Source organism: Polyodon spathula, chromosome 3 (assembly GCF_017654505.1).
Source record: "Polyodon spathula isolate WHYD16114869_AA chromosome 3, ASM1765450v1, whole genome shotgun sequence".
NCBI classification, from domain to species: Eukaryota; Metazoa; Chordata; class Actinopteri; order Acipenseriformes; family Polyodontidae; genus Polyodon; species Polyodon spathula.
In genome coordinates, this window is record NC_054536.1 from 66,377,676 (window position 1) to 66,391,786 (window position 14,111).

At 35.7% G+C, this 14,111-nt stretch overlaps 1 pseudogene; it reads left to right on the forward strand.

Moving 5' to 3' along the window:
- The window catches only part of LOC121309221, a 160,862-nt pseudogene that overhangs the window by 112,624 nt on the left and 34,127 nt on the right, over window positions 1–14,111 (forward strand).

Consider the following 14,111-nt stretch of genomic DNA (forward strand, 5'->3'; position numbering starts at 1 on the left):
TTTTTTTTTTATTTAATGACAGTATTCCTAATGTGACCAGTTGATTAAAAGAAAATGTGCCACATTTCAAGATTCACTTTCCCTTTTGGCTAAAAATGAGCCAAGGTGATATTGGGTCTATATTGGTCTTTTATGTGCGTTGATCACTTTAATATTTTATGCTATAGATTTAGTGAACGTTTACTTTTCTTTGTGACATATGGTATCCTTTCTGAGATAATAAGGGTGATGACATCTGATCCAAAGTGTATATATTTAGAAGCATCGCAACCTTTCACCTCTGTTGGCTATTTGACTCCAGTGCAGTTTACACAAGAGTGTAATTGACCCCTGACACTGTGAAAATTCTATTTTTTAGGTGGCTCTGGTGCAGTGGACAGAGTTTAGGCTTGACGCTGGTTAACAGGGACCTGACCTCAATGCAGCTGAAGACCCCTGGTGGACAAATCCTCACATTTTACATCATGCAGATTTTCCCATTTAATCTGAGAACAAAATCATTGTTAGAGTAAGGAATTTTGCACAAAAATAAATAAAAAAATTGTGTTCATACTTTTTTTTTTTTTTATTATTATTATTATTTTTTTGCATCACTCCCATCAAAAATAACTTGACTTTGCTGTGCTTTTGGAGGTGGAGGGTTCATTTTTGCGCCTCCTCCTGTGGTTTCGGCCAGACACTGGTTGCTCCCGGTCAGCTAGGAGACTTGTAGTTGAAATCTGATGATTACTGATTTTTTTGGTTGTTTATGGAGAATGACCACACTACCTGGTTGATTCAACCTGATATGTAAAAAGTGCAATACAAAATCTAATTAGTTAATGTACAGGTTTCTAAATACTTTCTTTTATGAAATATTTAAATAACTAATATACCTATTTTAGGTAAAGGATGCACAAACATGAATTCCAGTCCTATAAAAGCACGTTATCTGTACTAATGTTTATCGGTGAATATAAGTTTACATTTATTTTCTATCATTTTGTAAGGTAAAAGAACCAGCACTTTATATATTATTTAATTTGGGATTGGACCTCAATCACATTTGAATGAATGACGCTCATAAAATGTTATTTGTAATAATTTGTTTAAAAATGCCTTATGTTTATAATACTGTACTGGAAGAGTCTACTGGTGACATTACATTTCACATGAAAGGAGCTGATGTTGCAATGTCCATTACTGTACAGTACAAAGTTTGGCTAGAGGAGGCGGTAAGTATTTACAAATTACAAATTAATAAATACAAGTTTTTTGTTTATAAGCCACTTTGTAATTGCAATTTTTAAAACTGCTCATGTAGGAAGGATATGACCTGTAATGTTTCAAAGCAGATGAATGGAACTCTAATGCCTAACATTATATATATATATATATATATATATATATATATTATATATATATATATATATACACACACACACACACACACACACACACACACACACACACAAAGTGTAATAACGTAATCCTCTTGAAATAAAAAAAAAATCTGTCAAAAGAAGATAAAAACTGTTCTTGCAAGATAAAGTAAAAATGAGATTTATTATTTTTAGTACCCTATCCAATAATGTACACATTATTGCATGATTTACATTTTCTAATTTAAACTTAATTTAACTTTATTGTCTTTACATTTTTAGCCATAATGAACTCTTAGTAATCAAAGACAATTGTCTAAACAGAGCTAATAACAAAAGCAACTGATCCGTGTACATATGTTCATAATTGTATTGGCAATATTTCTCAGTCAATACCTGCTGTAGGGCAATTTTATTTAATTAGTGACCTAAATAAACTAAATTCCCTGGAGACCTTATAACATGTCATAACCATAACTGTGGTGTTAATGATGTACAATTAATTGTAATATCCTTGTTTAATTTGTTTGGGGTTATAAGGACATGTCAATAAATATTCAATGCAGTTGTTTCACTTGAACTAATTTTAATACTATACCTAAACTTAGACCACTTCGTCTTTTTTTTCCCCTTTAAATGTAGCTGCCAGCTATATTTGTCATTGATGGTTTTATACTTCTGTACTGTTGCATAGAGATCACTGGCTCTGGAAGTATTTGAGAGCAATGATATGACCTTGTTAGCACTCTATCTGCTTGGTCATGTGAGAACTTTTTTAACATCATTTTGAAGAGACTGTTGTAGAAATTACTTTTAAAACGTATGTCTTATAATTTGTTTTTTAACATTAAAGAGTAAGTAGCGGGGTTCTGAAAAATAGTGTTACACGTCTCCGTGTGTTGTTAAAACTGTTTAAATAATGTGCCTGTCATTTTTCTTTTCATTGTTAACATCCTGATAACTTTTTACACTAATAACTTTGAAATTTGTTTCAAAGCTCTTTTCAAAATGGCTGCTCTAGTGTACTATTCTCTAAATCACTGCAGGAATTTAAATAAATAAATAAATAAATAAATACTTAAGTACTCTGGCTTTTCTGTTCCGTACTACATCATGGATCGTTATTGCTGTGTTACTTGTTTGACAATGTGGACGATAATCCTTACACTATCAGTGCAATTGAGCAGACATTTTGAAAAGAGCTTTGAAACACATTTTGAAGTTATCAGGATGTTAACAGTGAAAAGAAAATGGCAGGTAAGTTATTTAAACAGTTGTAGTAACACGTGGGCATGTGTAACGGTATATTTTTCAGAACCCTGGTACTTACTCCTTAAGACAGATTCCGCACTGTCCTTCCAAGCTGTAAATGTGCTTCAGTTATATGTGAAAAGTGTATCACACACCCTGTCTCTGTTTTATTTATTTTTTTAATTGTTTGTTTTTAAGTAGCCATCTGCAGAGTGAACATAAGAACATAAGAACATAAGAAAGTTTACAAACGAGAGGAGGCCATTCGGCCCATCTTGCTCGTTTGGTTGTTAGTAGCTTATTGATCCCAGAATCTCATCAAGCAGCTTCTTGAAGGATCCCAGGGTGTCAGCTTCAACAACATTACTGGGGAGTTGATTCCAGACCCTCACAATTCTCTGTGTAAAAAAGTGCCTCCTATTTTCTGTTCTGAATGCCCCTTTGTCTAATCTCCATTTGTAATGTCTAATCTCCATAGTTCTCTGGTCAGTAATTGTTAGTTAGTGGGTTAGGTGCACACGAAACACTAATTTTAATGTTTCAGTTGGGCCTTCAGAGAAAGCATCACAAAAGTCTGTCAAAAGTTCTGTTTTTCTTTCTTTTTCAGTGTGGCAACATGGCAAGAGAAGGACTACGCACTCTAGTGGTAGAAAATAAGTCATTGTCAGAAGATCAATACCAGGATTTTGAGGTATAATATGTAAATAATTGATTGCTGTTTTAGTCCTCAGTAGAAGTAATTATCTGTATGTATATATTATTTATTATTATTTTAACAATTAATAAAATCTAATTTCGTCTCGGAGACAATAACTGTTGTATTGTATAAATGATCTGATTGCATTAAACAAATAAAATATGAAATAGGTGGGTACTCATACAGTATACAATCAAGTAACGTTAAATGTAGTTATTTAATATTAAACATCACAAAAAGAAATATCCTTGTATTATACTCCAGCCAAATTTTTCGTAATCTGTACTGTGTTTTATATTAGCAAAAACTGTTAAGAAGTATGTTAAGAAGTAAATATGTTATACATTTTTACTGTATATGGGGGTCAAGAAGAGCTACTTCCTCGTAGTGACCCCTGGGCAACGTCTCTGACGGCAAACAGCTCTTCAAATCGATCTTACCATGCAATGCTTAAGCAAAGCAATGTTGGGCTTGGTTAGTACTTGGATGGGAGACCACCTGGGAATACTGAGTGCTGTAGGCTGCATGTTAAGCTCATACGAAATATATATATATATATATATATATATACTGTGTATAATTGGTCTCTCCACAGAGCCGTTATAACCAAGCCAAGTTAAGCATACATGACCGTGCTCTGAGAGTAGCTGCAGTTGTTGAGAGTTTAGAGCGTGAGATGGAACTTCTGTGCCTCACAGGAGTCAAGGGCCAGCTGCAGGCTGACGTGAGGCCTACCCTTGAGCTACTGAGAAATGCAGGAATAAAGGTTAATTAAAAAAAACACTATTTGTAATAGACAATGTTATAACCTTGTAACCTTGGTGAATGGATGTGCTTCAGAGTGTATGTTCAATATCTTCACTGTAGTGCTCATTGTGGCTTTATCAGCTGTATTCTTCCCATCCATATGTTGGCATCTTTTTTTTGCTGGCTGTGGGAATGTGGAACTCATTTGGTGGTTTTCTGATATGTACAACTGCTGTTTCATCAGATCTTGAACCCCTCTATTCAGTTATCACTGTCTGCATTCCAACAAATTGGAGGTTGTCTGCCAGATCGATTTTGCCTTTTGAATAGTAGCCACCAGGCAAACAAAAATGTTTTTGATGTACAAAGGATGGATGTGTTATATAAAATAGCAACGAGCACTGACATTCTGTCGAAAATATTTTTTCCTAATCTGCACTAAGACTAAGAAAACTAATACTGGGTGATCCAGTAGCAGTGTATGCAGTATGTAATAGTGTATTAGTGTAGCAGTGTTGCTAAATGATATGTCACAAGAAATGTCAAAAGGCTGTTTTGCTGGATCTCATCTCTGCCTCCACTTCTTGCAGGAAATTATGCACACAATTGTATTTTATTTAGTAAAACCTACTGTATAGGACTGTGACATGGGACTGCTGCACAACTGAATGAATTAATGAGTGATGTGGATGCGCGTTCACTGTGTGATTGACAGGTGTGATTGACAAAACTGGCTTTGTTTCCTGAACCCAATCGTTCCGCAGCTCAGAAGGACCGATGCTTCGGCAGCAGCAGCGCTCTGACTCCTATGGCTTTACAGCAGCCTTGATCTGTCTAACCCTTTTATTCCTGTCGCTCTGCTGAACCGGGCCTATGTGCTGATTAGGAGCTCGCAGCTGGTAAGCACACACACGCTGCTCGTTCCCGCAACTAAACACAGCAGGCAGGCTGCTACACACAGAGCATCAGGTTCCACATGACAACCAATCCCATTCTTGTTTATACAATCACTACACTAATATTTACAATAAACAATCACAGAAGCCCTGCTACTAGGAAACTACGTTTAGAGGATTAACAGTTAATGTCTACTAGACTAGTTTATTTTTAAAGTTTAAACTTATTTGATTTTATGATTTTCTCTGGTAAATTCATCCATACACTGTTGATTTTGCCTATATTCATTTTTGCCTCTAATAAAATGTTCTAATTGACATTCCATAGCTTTCAAACTCTTTATTCGTGTAAACAATTTATCTGGATCAATTCCCTCCATAGTTTAAAAACCTCTACAGCATGTGATCACCTGCCGTTATTTTCAATGAGAGGGATGGATTTAAATAATCATCTTTGTGAAAAAAAATACATGTTTTATTAACTTGAGCTGTATATGCTTTTCAAGGTACTTATTGCTTGCTTACTAAAATGATCCATTTGTTTCAGATATGGATGTTAACAGGGGATAAACTGATACCTGCATTGCTGAAAGCTCACATTTGGTGTCCAGGATTCAGGATATTCATATCTTCAGACCGGCATGTTAAAGTTTTAAATGTGCTTAAGTTAACCCTTTAGTTTAACAGAAATCCCACTGAATTAAATAATGTGAAAACACAGCACTTAGTCCATTCTACTCATATGTTCATTGTTAGGGGTTAGACAAGCCCGTAACCAGTATATTTTAAACAACTCTAATTAATTTTCAAACATAATTATTTGGATATAATTTACATATAAATGTAATTTGTTATTGGAAAAAGGGAAATCTGAATAATTAATAGCGCCCTGCAGTCAGTTAGAATGTTGAAGAATCTGGTTATATTCAAGTACAATTTCTTCTTGACCTTTTGGGCTTTAAAGATTAAATGAAAACAGTAATCCTTAATTAGACTGCGCAGATTTCTTTGAAGTCAAATAAAATACATAACACTATCGCCTTTTGTTTCAAGTTAGCACTGACTGACACCTAGCTTTTAATGCAAAATGCTCCAATGCATTACCATTTAGGAAATGTGGGTATTTGTTTACTATATATGAACATTCTTCTCAGCAGTTTTTGCTAAGAACTAGTGTGTAAAACATCTGAATTTTAAATTGTGAATCAAAATATGAATGTTTGTGTTCTTATTGTGTTTTTGTTTATTTATATATATATATATACATACACACACACACACACACACACACACACACACACAAGTGTACAAAACATTAGGAACACCTTCCTAATATTGAGTTGCACCCCCTTTTGCCCTCAGAACAGCTTCAATTCATCGGGGCATGGACTCTACAAGGTGTAGAAAGCGTTCCACAGGGATGCTGGCCCATGTTGACTCCAATGTTTCCCACAGTTGTGTCAAGTTTTCTGGTAGTGGATCTCTACTCCGAATAGCTCGTTCCATCTCATCCCACAGATGCTCAATTGGATTGAGATCTGGTGACTGGGCAGGCCGCTGCAGTAAGCTGAATTCACTGTTATGTTCGTGGAACCATTCCTGGACAATTCTAGCCTTGTGGCATGGGGCATTACCCTGCTGATAAAAACCATAAGCAGGTGGATACACTGCTGCCAAGAAGGGATGCACCTGATTGGCAATGATGTTCAGATATCCTGTGGCATTCAAACTTTGCTCCACTTTTATCAAGGGGCCCAATGTGTGCCATGAAAACACACCCCGCACCATCACACCACCACCAGCACCCTTCAGTGTTGACACGCGGCATGATGGATGCATGTACTCATGGTTTTCTCCATACCCTAGTCCTCCCATCAGCGTGAAACAGCAGGAACCAGGAGTCATCGGACCAGGCAATGTTTTTCTAATCCTCCAGTGTTTTCGTTCCTTAGCCCACTGCAACCACAGTTTCTTGTGTTTTGCTGAAAGAAGTGGAACTCTGTTAGGTCGTAAGCTGCCATACCCCATTCGTGTCAAGGTACGAGTTGTGCATTCTCTTATAGGTCTTTCGGCACCCATGTTGTACTGGACTGTCAGTTGACTGACTGTAGCCCGTCTGTTGCTCTGCACAATTCATGTCAGCCTCCTTTTGCCTCTTTCATCAATTAGACATTTTCGACCACTTGCCTGCCATTGGCTGGATGTCCTTTGGGTGGTGGACCATCCTTGATACACATGGGAAACTGTTGAAACTGAAAAACCCAGCAGCGTTTCAGTTCTTGACACACTGAAACCGGCATGCCTGGCACCTACTACCATACCCTGTTCAAAGGCACTTAAATCTTTTGTCTTGCCCATTTACCCTCTGAATCCATCTCTCAATTGCGTCAAGGCTTAAAAAGCCTTCTTTAACCCATCTCCCCTTCATCTACACTGACTGAAGTGGATTTAACAGGTTACATCAATAAGGGATCATAACTTTCACCTGGATTCACCTCGTCTATTTCATGGAAAGAGCAGGTGTTCCTAATGTTTTGTACACTCTGTGTGTGTGTGTGTGTGTGTGTGTGTGCGTCTCTCTCTCTCTCTCTCTCTCTCTCTCTCTCTCTCTCTATATATATATATATTATATATATATATATATATTATTAGATATTATAATATATCCAGTTTAAATAATCAAAATTTATTATGTTAAATCGTTCTTTAATTTATTTATGGAATAACTAAAACTACTACTACTACTAATAATAATAATAATAATAATAATAATAATAATAATAATAATAATCATTATCAGAATCAGAATCATATTCAATAAAGTACAGTAATACAGTAAAAGTTAGACAGCAAATGTGAAATGCTTTATCTTACAATAAACAGGTTTCATTTTTTCAACACAATATGTATATAGTACAGCTTTCACTGTCCAAAGCCTGTTTGATAGGCATGCAGCGCCAGTGGGCTACTTGTTTACTTTCTGTGAAACGTATGACATTTCTTTTTAAATATATTCACACAATAATTTAAGTGCTAAGTGGTCTCAGTGGGCATTCGAAGATTGTCGAACTAAAGCAAACTGCCTATGATAACTTGTATTTATGTAGCTTCAGACAATTAGCCACAGTATGGGGTTTTATAATGATATGCCTCACTTATTTCAAATAATACATTATTAAGTGCTTTACTTGAAACTGTCTATTCAGATCCTGAAAATGGATCACATTTTCCATTGCCTGTTTCTTTTGTGAACAGATTTCTGTATAATCAAAATGTAAAACCAAAAGGGACGACACAGGGATGAAAATTAGATTACCAGTGCATACAAGTCTGAGCCATTTCAGGTTTTTCAAGCTGAGCTTAATAATTAAAAACATACTGTAGAAGTCACAGGCTTGGATGTGTTCCATTACAGCAAAAACTAAACAAGCACAAGACATCTTCATAAGTCATGTGTGTTCCTAGATCTGATGGTGATTCATGGATAGCTGGTGCTTACATTACTCTTACTTTTAATAGTGCTAATCAGTAACCCCAGGTGTTAAACCAAGGAGAAGCTCACTTGGAGCTGAATGCTTTCAGAAGAAAACATGACAGCGCCTTTGTCATTTCAGGGGACTCGCTACAGGTAAAAACTACTGTAGAATTCAACTTGCCAGGAGATAAACTTTACAGTTCTATAGGAATTGCTAAACTTAAAGTTTTACATTCCATATTCTTTGCACCAAACAATAACTCGGCTAATCTACAAGGCTGTTGTTACAATACTCCCCTTGTTTCCTTTTTGAACTGGATTCTTTTTCTAACAGTTTACTAGTGTTTTCTGCCTTACCCAGTGAATACAGAACGGCCAGCTATTTACAGTTTTAACAACACATGTATCAGTATTTAACATAAGTTATTCTCAATGCCGTCACAGAAGTTTGTTTTGAAAGTGCCCTTTCTGTAACTTAGGTCTGCCTGAAGTACTGCGAGCATGAGTTTGTGGAGCTGGCGTGCCAGTGTCCAGCAATGGTCTGCCGTCGATGCTCTCCCATACAGAAAGCCCAGATTGTGAAACTACTGCAGCAGCACACTGGCAAGCATACCTGTGCAACAGGTGAGCACAGATACTTGGGACTTCACAATTCAGGTGTCAATCTGCCTGATAAAAGTACCAGTAATATCAATGAATGTCCACCAGGGGGCATACAACTACATCTAAAATCCAACCTTTTTGATTCTGTGTACAGTTTCATTTTAATTTTAGATTTGCTGTGTATTCCACTTAACTTCATAACTGATAATGACATATTCCTGGTAACTGATTGTACATTTTCACACAAAATGCACATTTTATGGGAATATCCTATTCTAATAAATTGTATTATAGGATCAGGCAATTGGCCAATGTCTTTCAGTATTTGTTTTTGTTCATTTTATCAGACTACATTTTGAGGTCTATATTAGTCATGACAAGCCCCCATAAAATAAAACCCATACAAAACAATTAGAATTTTCTTTTACAGGTGATGGAGGAAATTATGTTAGTGTGCTCCAAACAGCTGACTGTGGAATTGGAATAAAAGGAAAGGTAAACCTTTTTTAAAAAAAAAAAAAGACATAAATCCAATTGTAAGTTACAAAGGTTGATTTCATCACTTCGAAATAAAATCATGTAATATGTGGATCCTCTTTTTTTCCTATAACAATTATGTGTATCAAGTAGTGTGTAGTGTGTGTCACCCTGTCTCGTATGTTGTAAGACCATCTTCTGCCTCATAAGAAGACAGTACTATACAGTAAGAGACAGAATGAAATGTACATATTAACTTAAAATCATGAAAAAAAAAAAAACTGTGACTGAATGAGAGACTCTGGTCAAGGTAACCCTTTATCAATAATCTTTTTTATTTTTTTTTTTTTTTCTTGTAGGAGGGGAAACAAACATCTCTGGCTGCAGATTTCTCCATCAAGCAGGTTGCTGACGGTCCATGGCTGCAACAGCTACAAGTGTTCAGCTGCCCTGGGTCAGTTTGTCATGCACAGAGGCCTTATAATTGCCACAATGCAGGTAGAGTACCTTGTAGCACTAAAAATGTGCAGAAAATTACTGGTTAGGTTTCATTTTTACGTGTAATGTTCCCCCAATGTTCCCTTTTTATTCTAGGCTATATTTTCTCCAGTATTCTATTTTGCATCTGTTTTTTTTTTTTTTTTTTCTTGTGCCACAAATCAAAGAGGTTGTGGATGCAGTATGGTGTCTCTCATTTGATTCTGAGGCGTTATCTACACTATGTCAAAAAGTAGTATCGAGTTTCAAGTTCCAGTTTTTAACAAAAGAAAAAATATCATTTTGTTGCATTTAGTATTTATTTGTTTAACGTTGGTTCTCACCTATCTCCACCTTATGTTGACCGTAATGCTTCAAATTGTGTTTAATAGAATGGCACTGTTATCTGTTTGCGGGGAGAGGCCAACACCAGATGGGCTTTACAATAGGGAGCTTCATAATTTTGCATGCAAAGAATTATGCATCAATCTGGTGTTCAGTTAACAGACAATAATGGAATGAAATGACTTTTATAGCAATCTCCAAGTTGAATAATGGATTCAGGGCATGTGGATAAAAATAACGCATGGTTTTAAAAAAGAAATATGCAACAATACATAGTACACAAGGCAGTAAGTATACTGTGATCCAGCGGTCCTCAAATTAATTTTGGCATGGGCATAAATTGATCATACTTGGCTGTTTGTGGGTACGCTGACTATTGCTATATATGTCACGAGAAGGCACTCTAATAAGGCCAAGTCTCACAGTAATTGTGTGTGCTGCGCTTATTCTTTAAATAATTTGCATAAAATACGCAATGCAAATATTTTTTAAATAACACAGATAACCATGAATAAACTAAAATAAAAAAAGTGTAGATAGCATCTCGCTTTGTTTCAATTTGACAAATTTGTCAACACTACTCTGTTTTAAAGATCGCTCATCTCCAGTACAATTATTCAGAGAAAGTGCATTCGTTACTAAATCCACCACGGTGTTTCCATTGTCTGGTGAAATTTAAAAAAATAAATAAAATAGAGATAGAAAATTAAATTCTACATACTGAAATGTATTATGTTTCTCAATAACAGCCGTCGAAATTCAGGGCTTACCCGGCATATTAACACTCCGCCTCTGCTCACGAATGATTGGACAGCTGTCAGATCTTTCACTTCCCATTTGGCTACTCGCGCCTTCAATTTTCATGCAAATACCGTCAGTGGCCTCTGTTTGCTTATGATTGGACAGCTGCTTAAAACTTGGCAGATATTTGACTCTCCTATTGGTTAAACTTACAGTTAGTACCTGCACTTGAAACAGACACAGTTTATGTCCCGCCTAGCTAACTTATGATTGGGCAACCGCAGAGACAATGCAGCTATTTAATTGGTTGATCGTATCGCAAAAGTCATTCATAAAGAAAAAAATGTTGCGTATGTACAAGCATAACATAAGCGAGCAGCACTGTTAACAGACTGCTGTGGCGCTTTTGTTGGAAAACGTGTTTAAAGCTTTCTTTATTTTCCCTTACGCTACGACCCGCCAGAAATGTGTTCACGACCCATAATTTAAAAACAGCTGTCGCGGGCACTATGGCCTGGCTTCGCGGACACGACTTTGAGGACCACTGCTGTGATCAAACGTGTATTTAAGACTGGAGGTGATCCTTCACACTTTCATTTGTGTTCTGCTGTGTTTACAGGTATGCAACAATCTACACAATGTTTTCAGTTTTCTCATTAGTTTTAGACCAGGATGTAAAACCAGAGACTATTCTCTTACATCCTGAACTTTAGGAGGACCTCACAAAGGTAAGAAGTTTTATAACATTTTCCAGTGACATGAATAGCACTGCTCACAGGGCCCACTTCCCAAAGTAATTCAGGAGGCTAACTCAGGTCTCACAGCAATATTACAGTACTGTTATTATTATGATTATTAGTATTTGTTTTATCACCAAGCAGGATAACACCCACCCACTAGACAGGCAGCCAGTGTGCCCTAGAGCTTTTTTTTTTCAGACTGATGTCTAGGTCAAGCCAACCTTGTCTGGAGATGGAAACCACAGCCTCCTAATTCTTCTGAGCTAACTCTTGGTTATTTGATGGATTTCTCTTCTAATTAGTACTAGCTTGGAAAAGTGATTAGTGGGCATGATTTCATATGGTATTACCGGACTGCTAAATTAACAGTGAAAGGGTTTAAAAGGACTCCACCTTTTTTCATTTCTTTTTTTTTTTTTATATATATACCTAAGGCCAGTTCATTATCACTGGACGTTACTTACTGCAATATTACTGTACATATTTGGCAGCTGGAACAAGTTTTTTTTTTCTTTTCGTGAATACAGCAAATGAAAAGCAAAGGTATTTACATATTCTCTTAGTTTGTCCATTTACAACAGCTTTACAGTACCTGTGTCTGTGTAAGCAGTGTGCTATGACAAACGAAACTGGGGTCATCTACAGCTATGGCCAGATGTTTTGCATCAACCTATAGAATTAACTAATTGTGCTTCATAAAGTCAAATTAAACCTGCTGAGTAATGTGACATTAACATATTGAATTACATACCATTTTCTAGTTTTCCATATACTTAATGAAAAACTGACAAAAATTTAAAAATGTGACATTTCGAAGTCTAACATGAAATGATGTACTGGTATTATGACTTCTAGTAGACTTTTGCGGTATCATTTTGTATTTTCTATGATTTACGTGATGTTAAAAAAATAGTAAATATATGAAATGATTACTTCTCACAAGTTTTTACAAAGCCCCACATGTCGACCTGTTCCTATCCAGTTTTACTGTAAATAACTTTAGCATAACTAAGGCAGAAGTGTTAAAGGGACTAGGAGCTCTTAAAGGTCATATAAGGGCCTTTTCATTGTATTGTGTTACATGTTCCCATGTGTTGGTACAACTATTTACGTAAGGTGTGTATTGTTTAAATTGTTTTTATTAGTTACATTTTGACCACTTTTTTAAAGTTTTACTCACATATGTAACTGAGATGGATTTATCAGTGAGCAGGAGGATGATGGAAAATGTAGTTCTGAGAAGTCTTTGCTGGTACATGGGAAGCCATCTTGTTACATTAAAAGTGGTTAAAATGTAACACTTTTTTAAAAGAATACATGCACCTTACTTAAACAGTTGTAGCAACACATGGGAACATGTAACACGGTAAAATAAAAAGGTCCTTAGGTGCCCTTTAAAATCTTTTTTTTTATTTTTGTGTCCTCTTTTTAAATTTGTCAGTAATAAATCTTAACAATTATTCAACCATTTTTGTCTGTAGTTTCTCAGTAGCTTGAATTTCATCAACAGTCACATATTGCGTTTTGTCTGTAGCGTAAATCGATGTTTTTAATTAAAGGCTAATAAGTAAAAAAATAAATTAAAAAAAACAAACAAACAAAAAATGAGCAAAATTTGAAATGACCTGCCAATCAAGTTTCATGTATTACACAGTGTTTGCCTTGTTAGAAAATGCAATTATGTGATCAGTTAGAGTCCACGAAGCACATTTTATGCAATGTTATAAATAAATGAAAGACTATCAAAATACAGTAAACATCATACCCAGACACATTCAGTGGAAAGCTTTGGGCTGCATTTTCTTTCAAATTCTTAATTGCTGGGATCACATTTCCCAAATTTCCTGTATCCCAGTGTCTCCTGCCAGCATTGAAGGGAACGATTGTTGGGGTCGATTTTAGAGCCATTTCTTCTAAACAACCCTTGGTAACGTCAAAATCCTTAAAATTAAATGCCCCTGTTAGCTAATGAAAAGGCAGATTTTCTAAAGATTTCTGTACAACTAACTTTGTCATAAGCGTATTGTCTCATGCATAGAAAATAAGAAAACCAGAATTTTTCACAGAAAATGTGTCTAATTTATAATGAAACATAAAACTGTATATATTAACTTCTAACATATGTACGTAACTCTGATTCTTTACCCCTCATTGTATATACGTATATGCGTCGCAGCGTTACCTATTTTGCTGTCTCGTGCATTCTATGTAATGCCAAAGACAGCAAACTTAAACTGATAAGAAGCCACCCTGTCACATGTAATAAGATAAGTTAAGTATTTAAAGAAAACAATTTAAAAA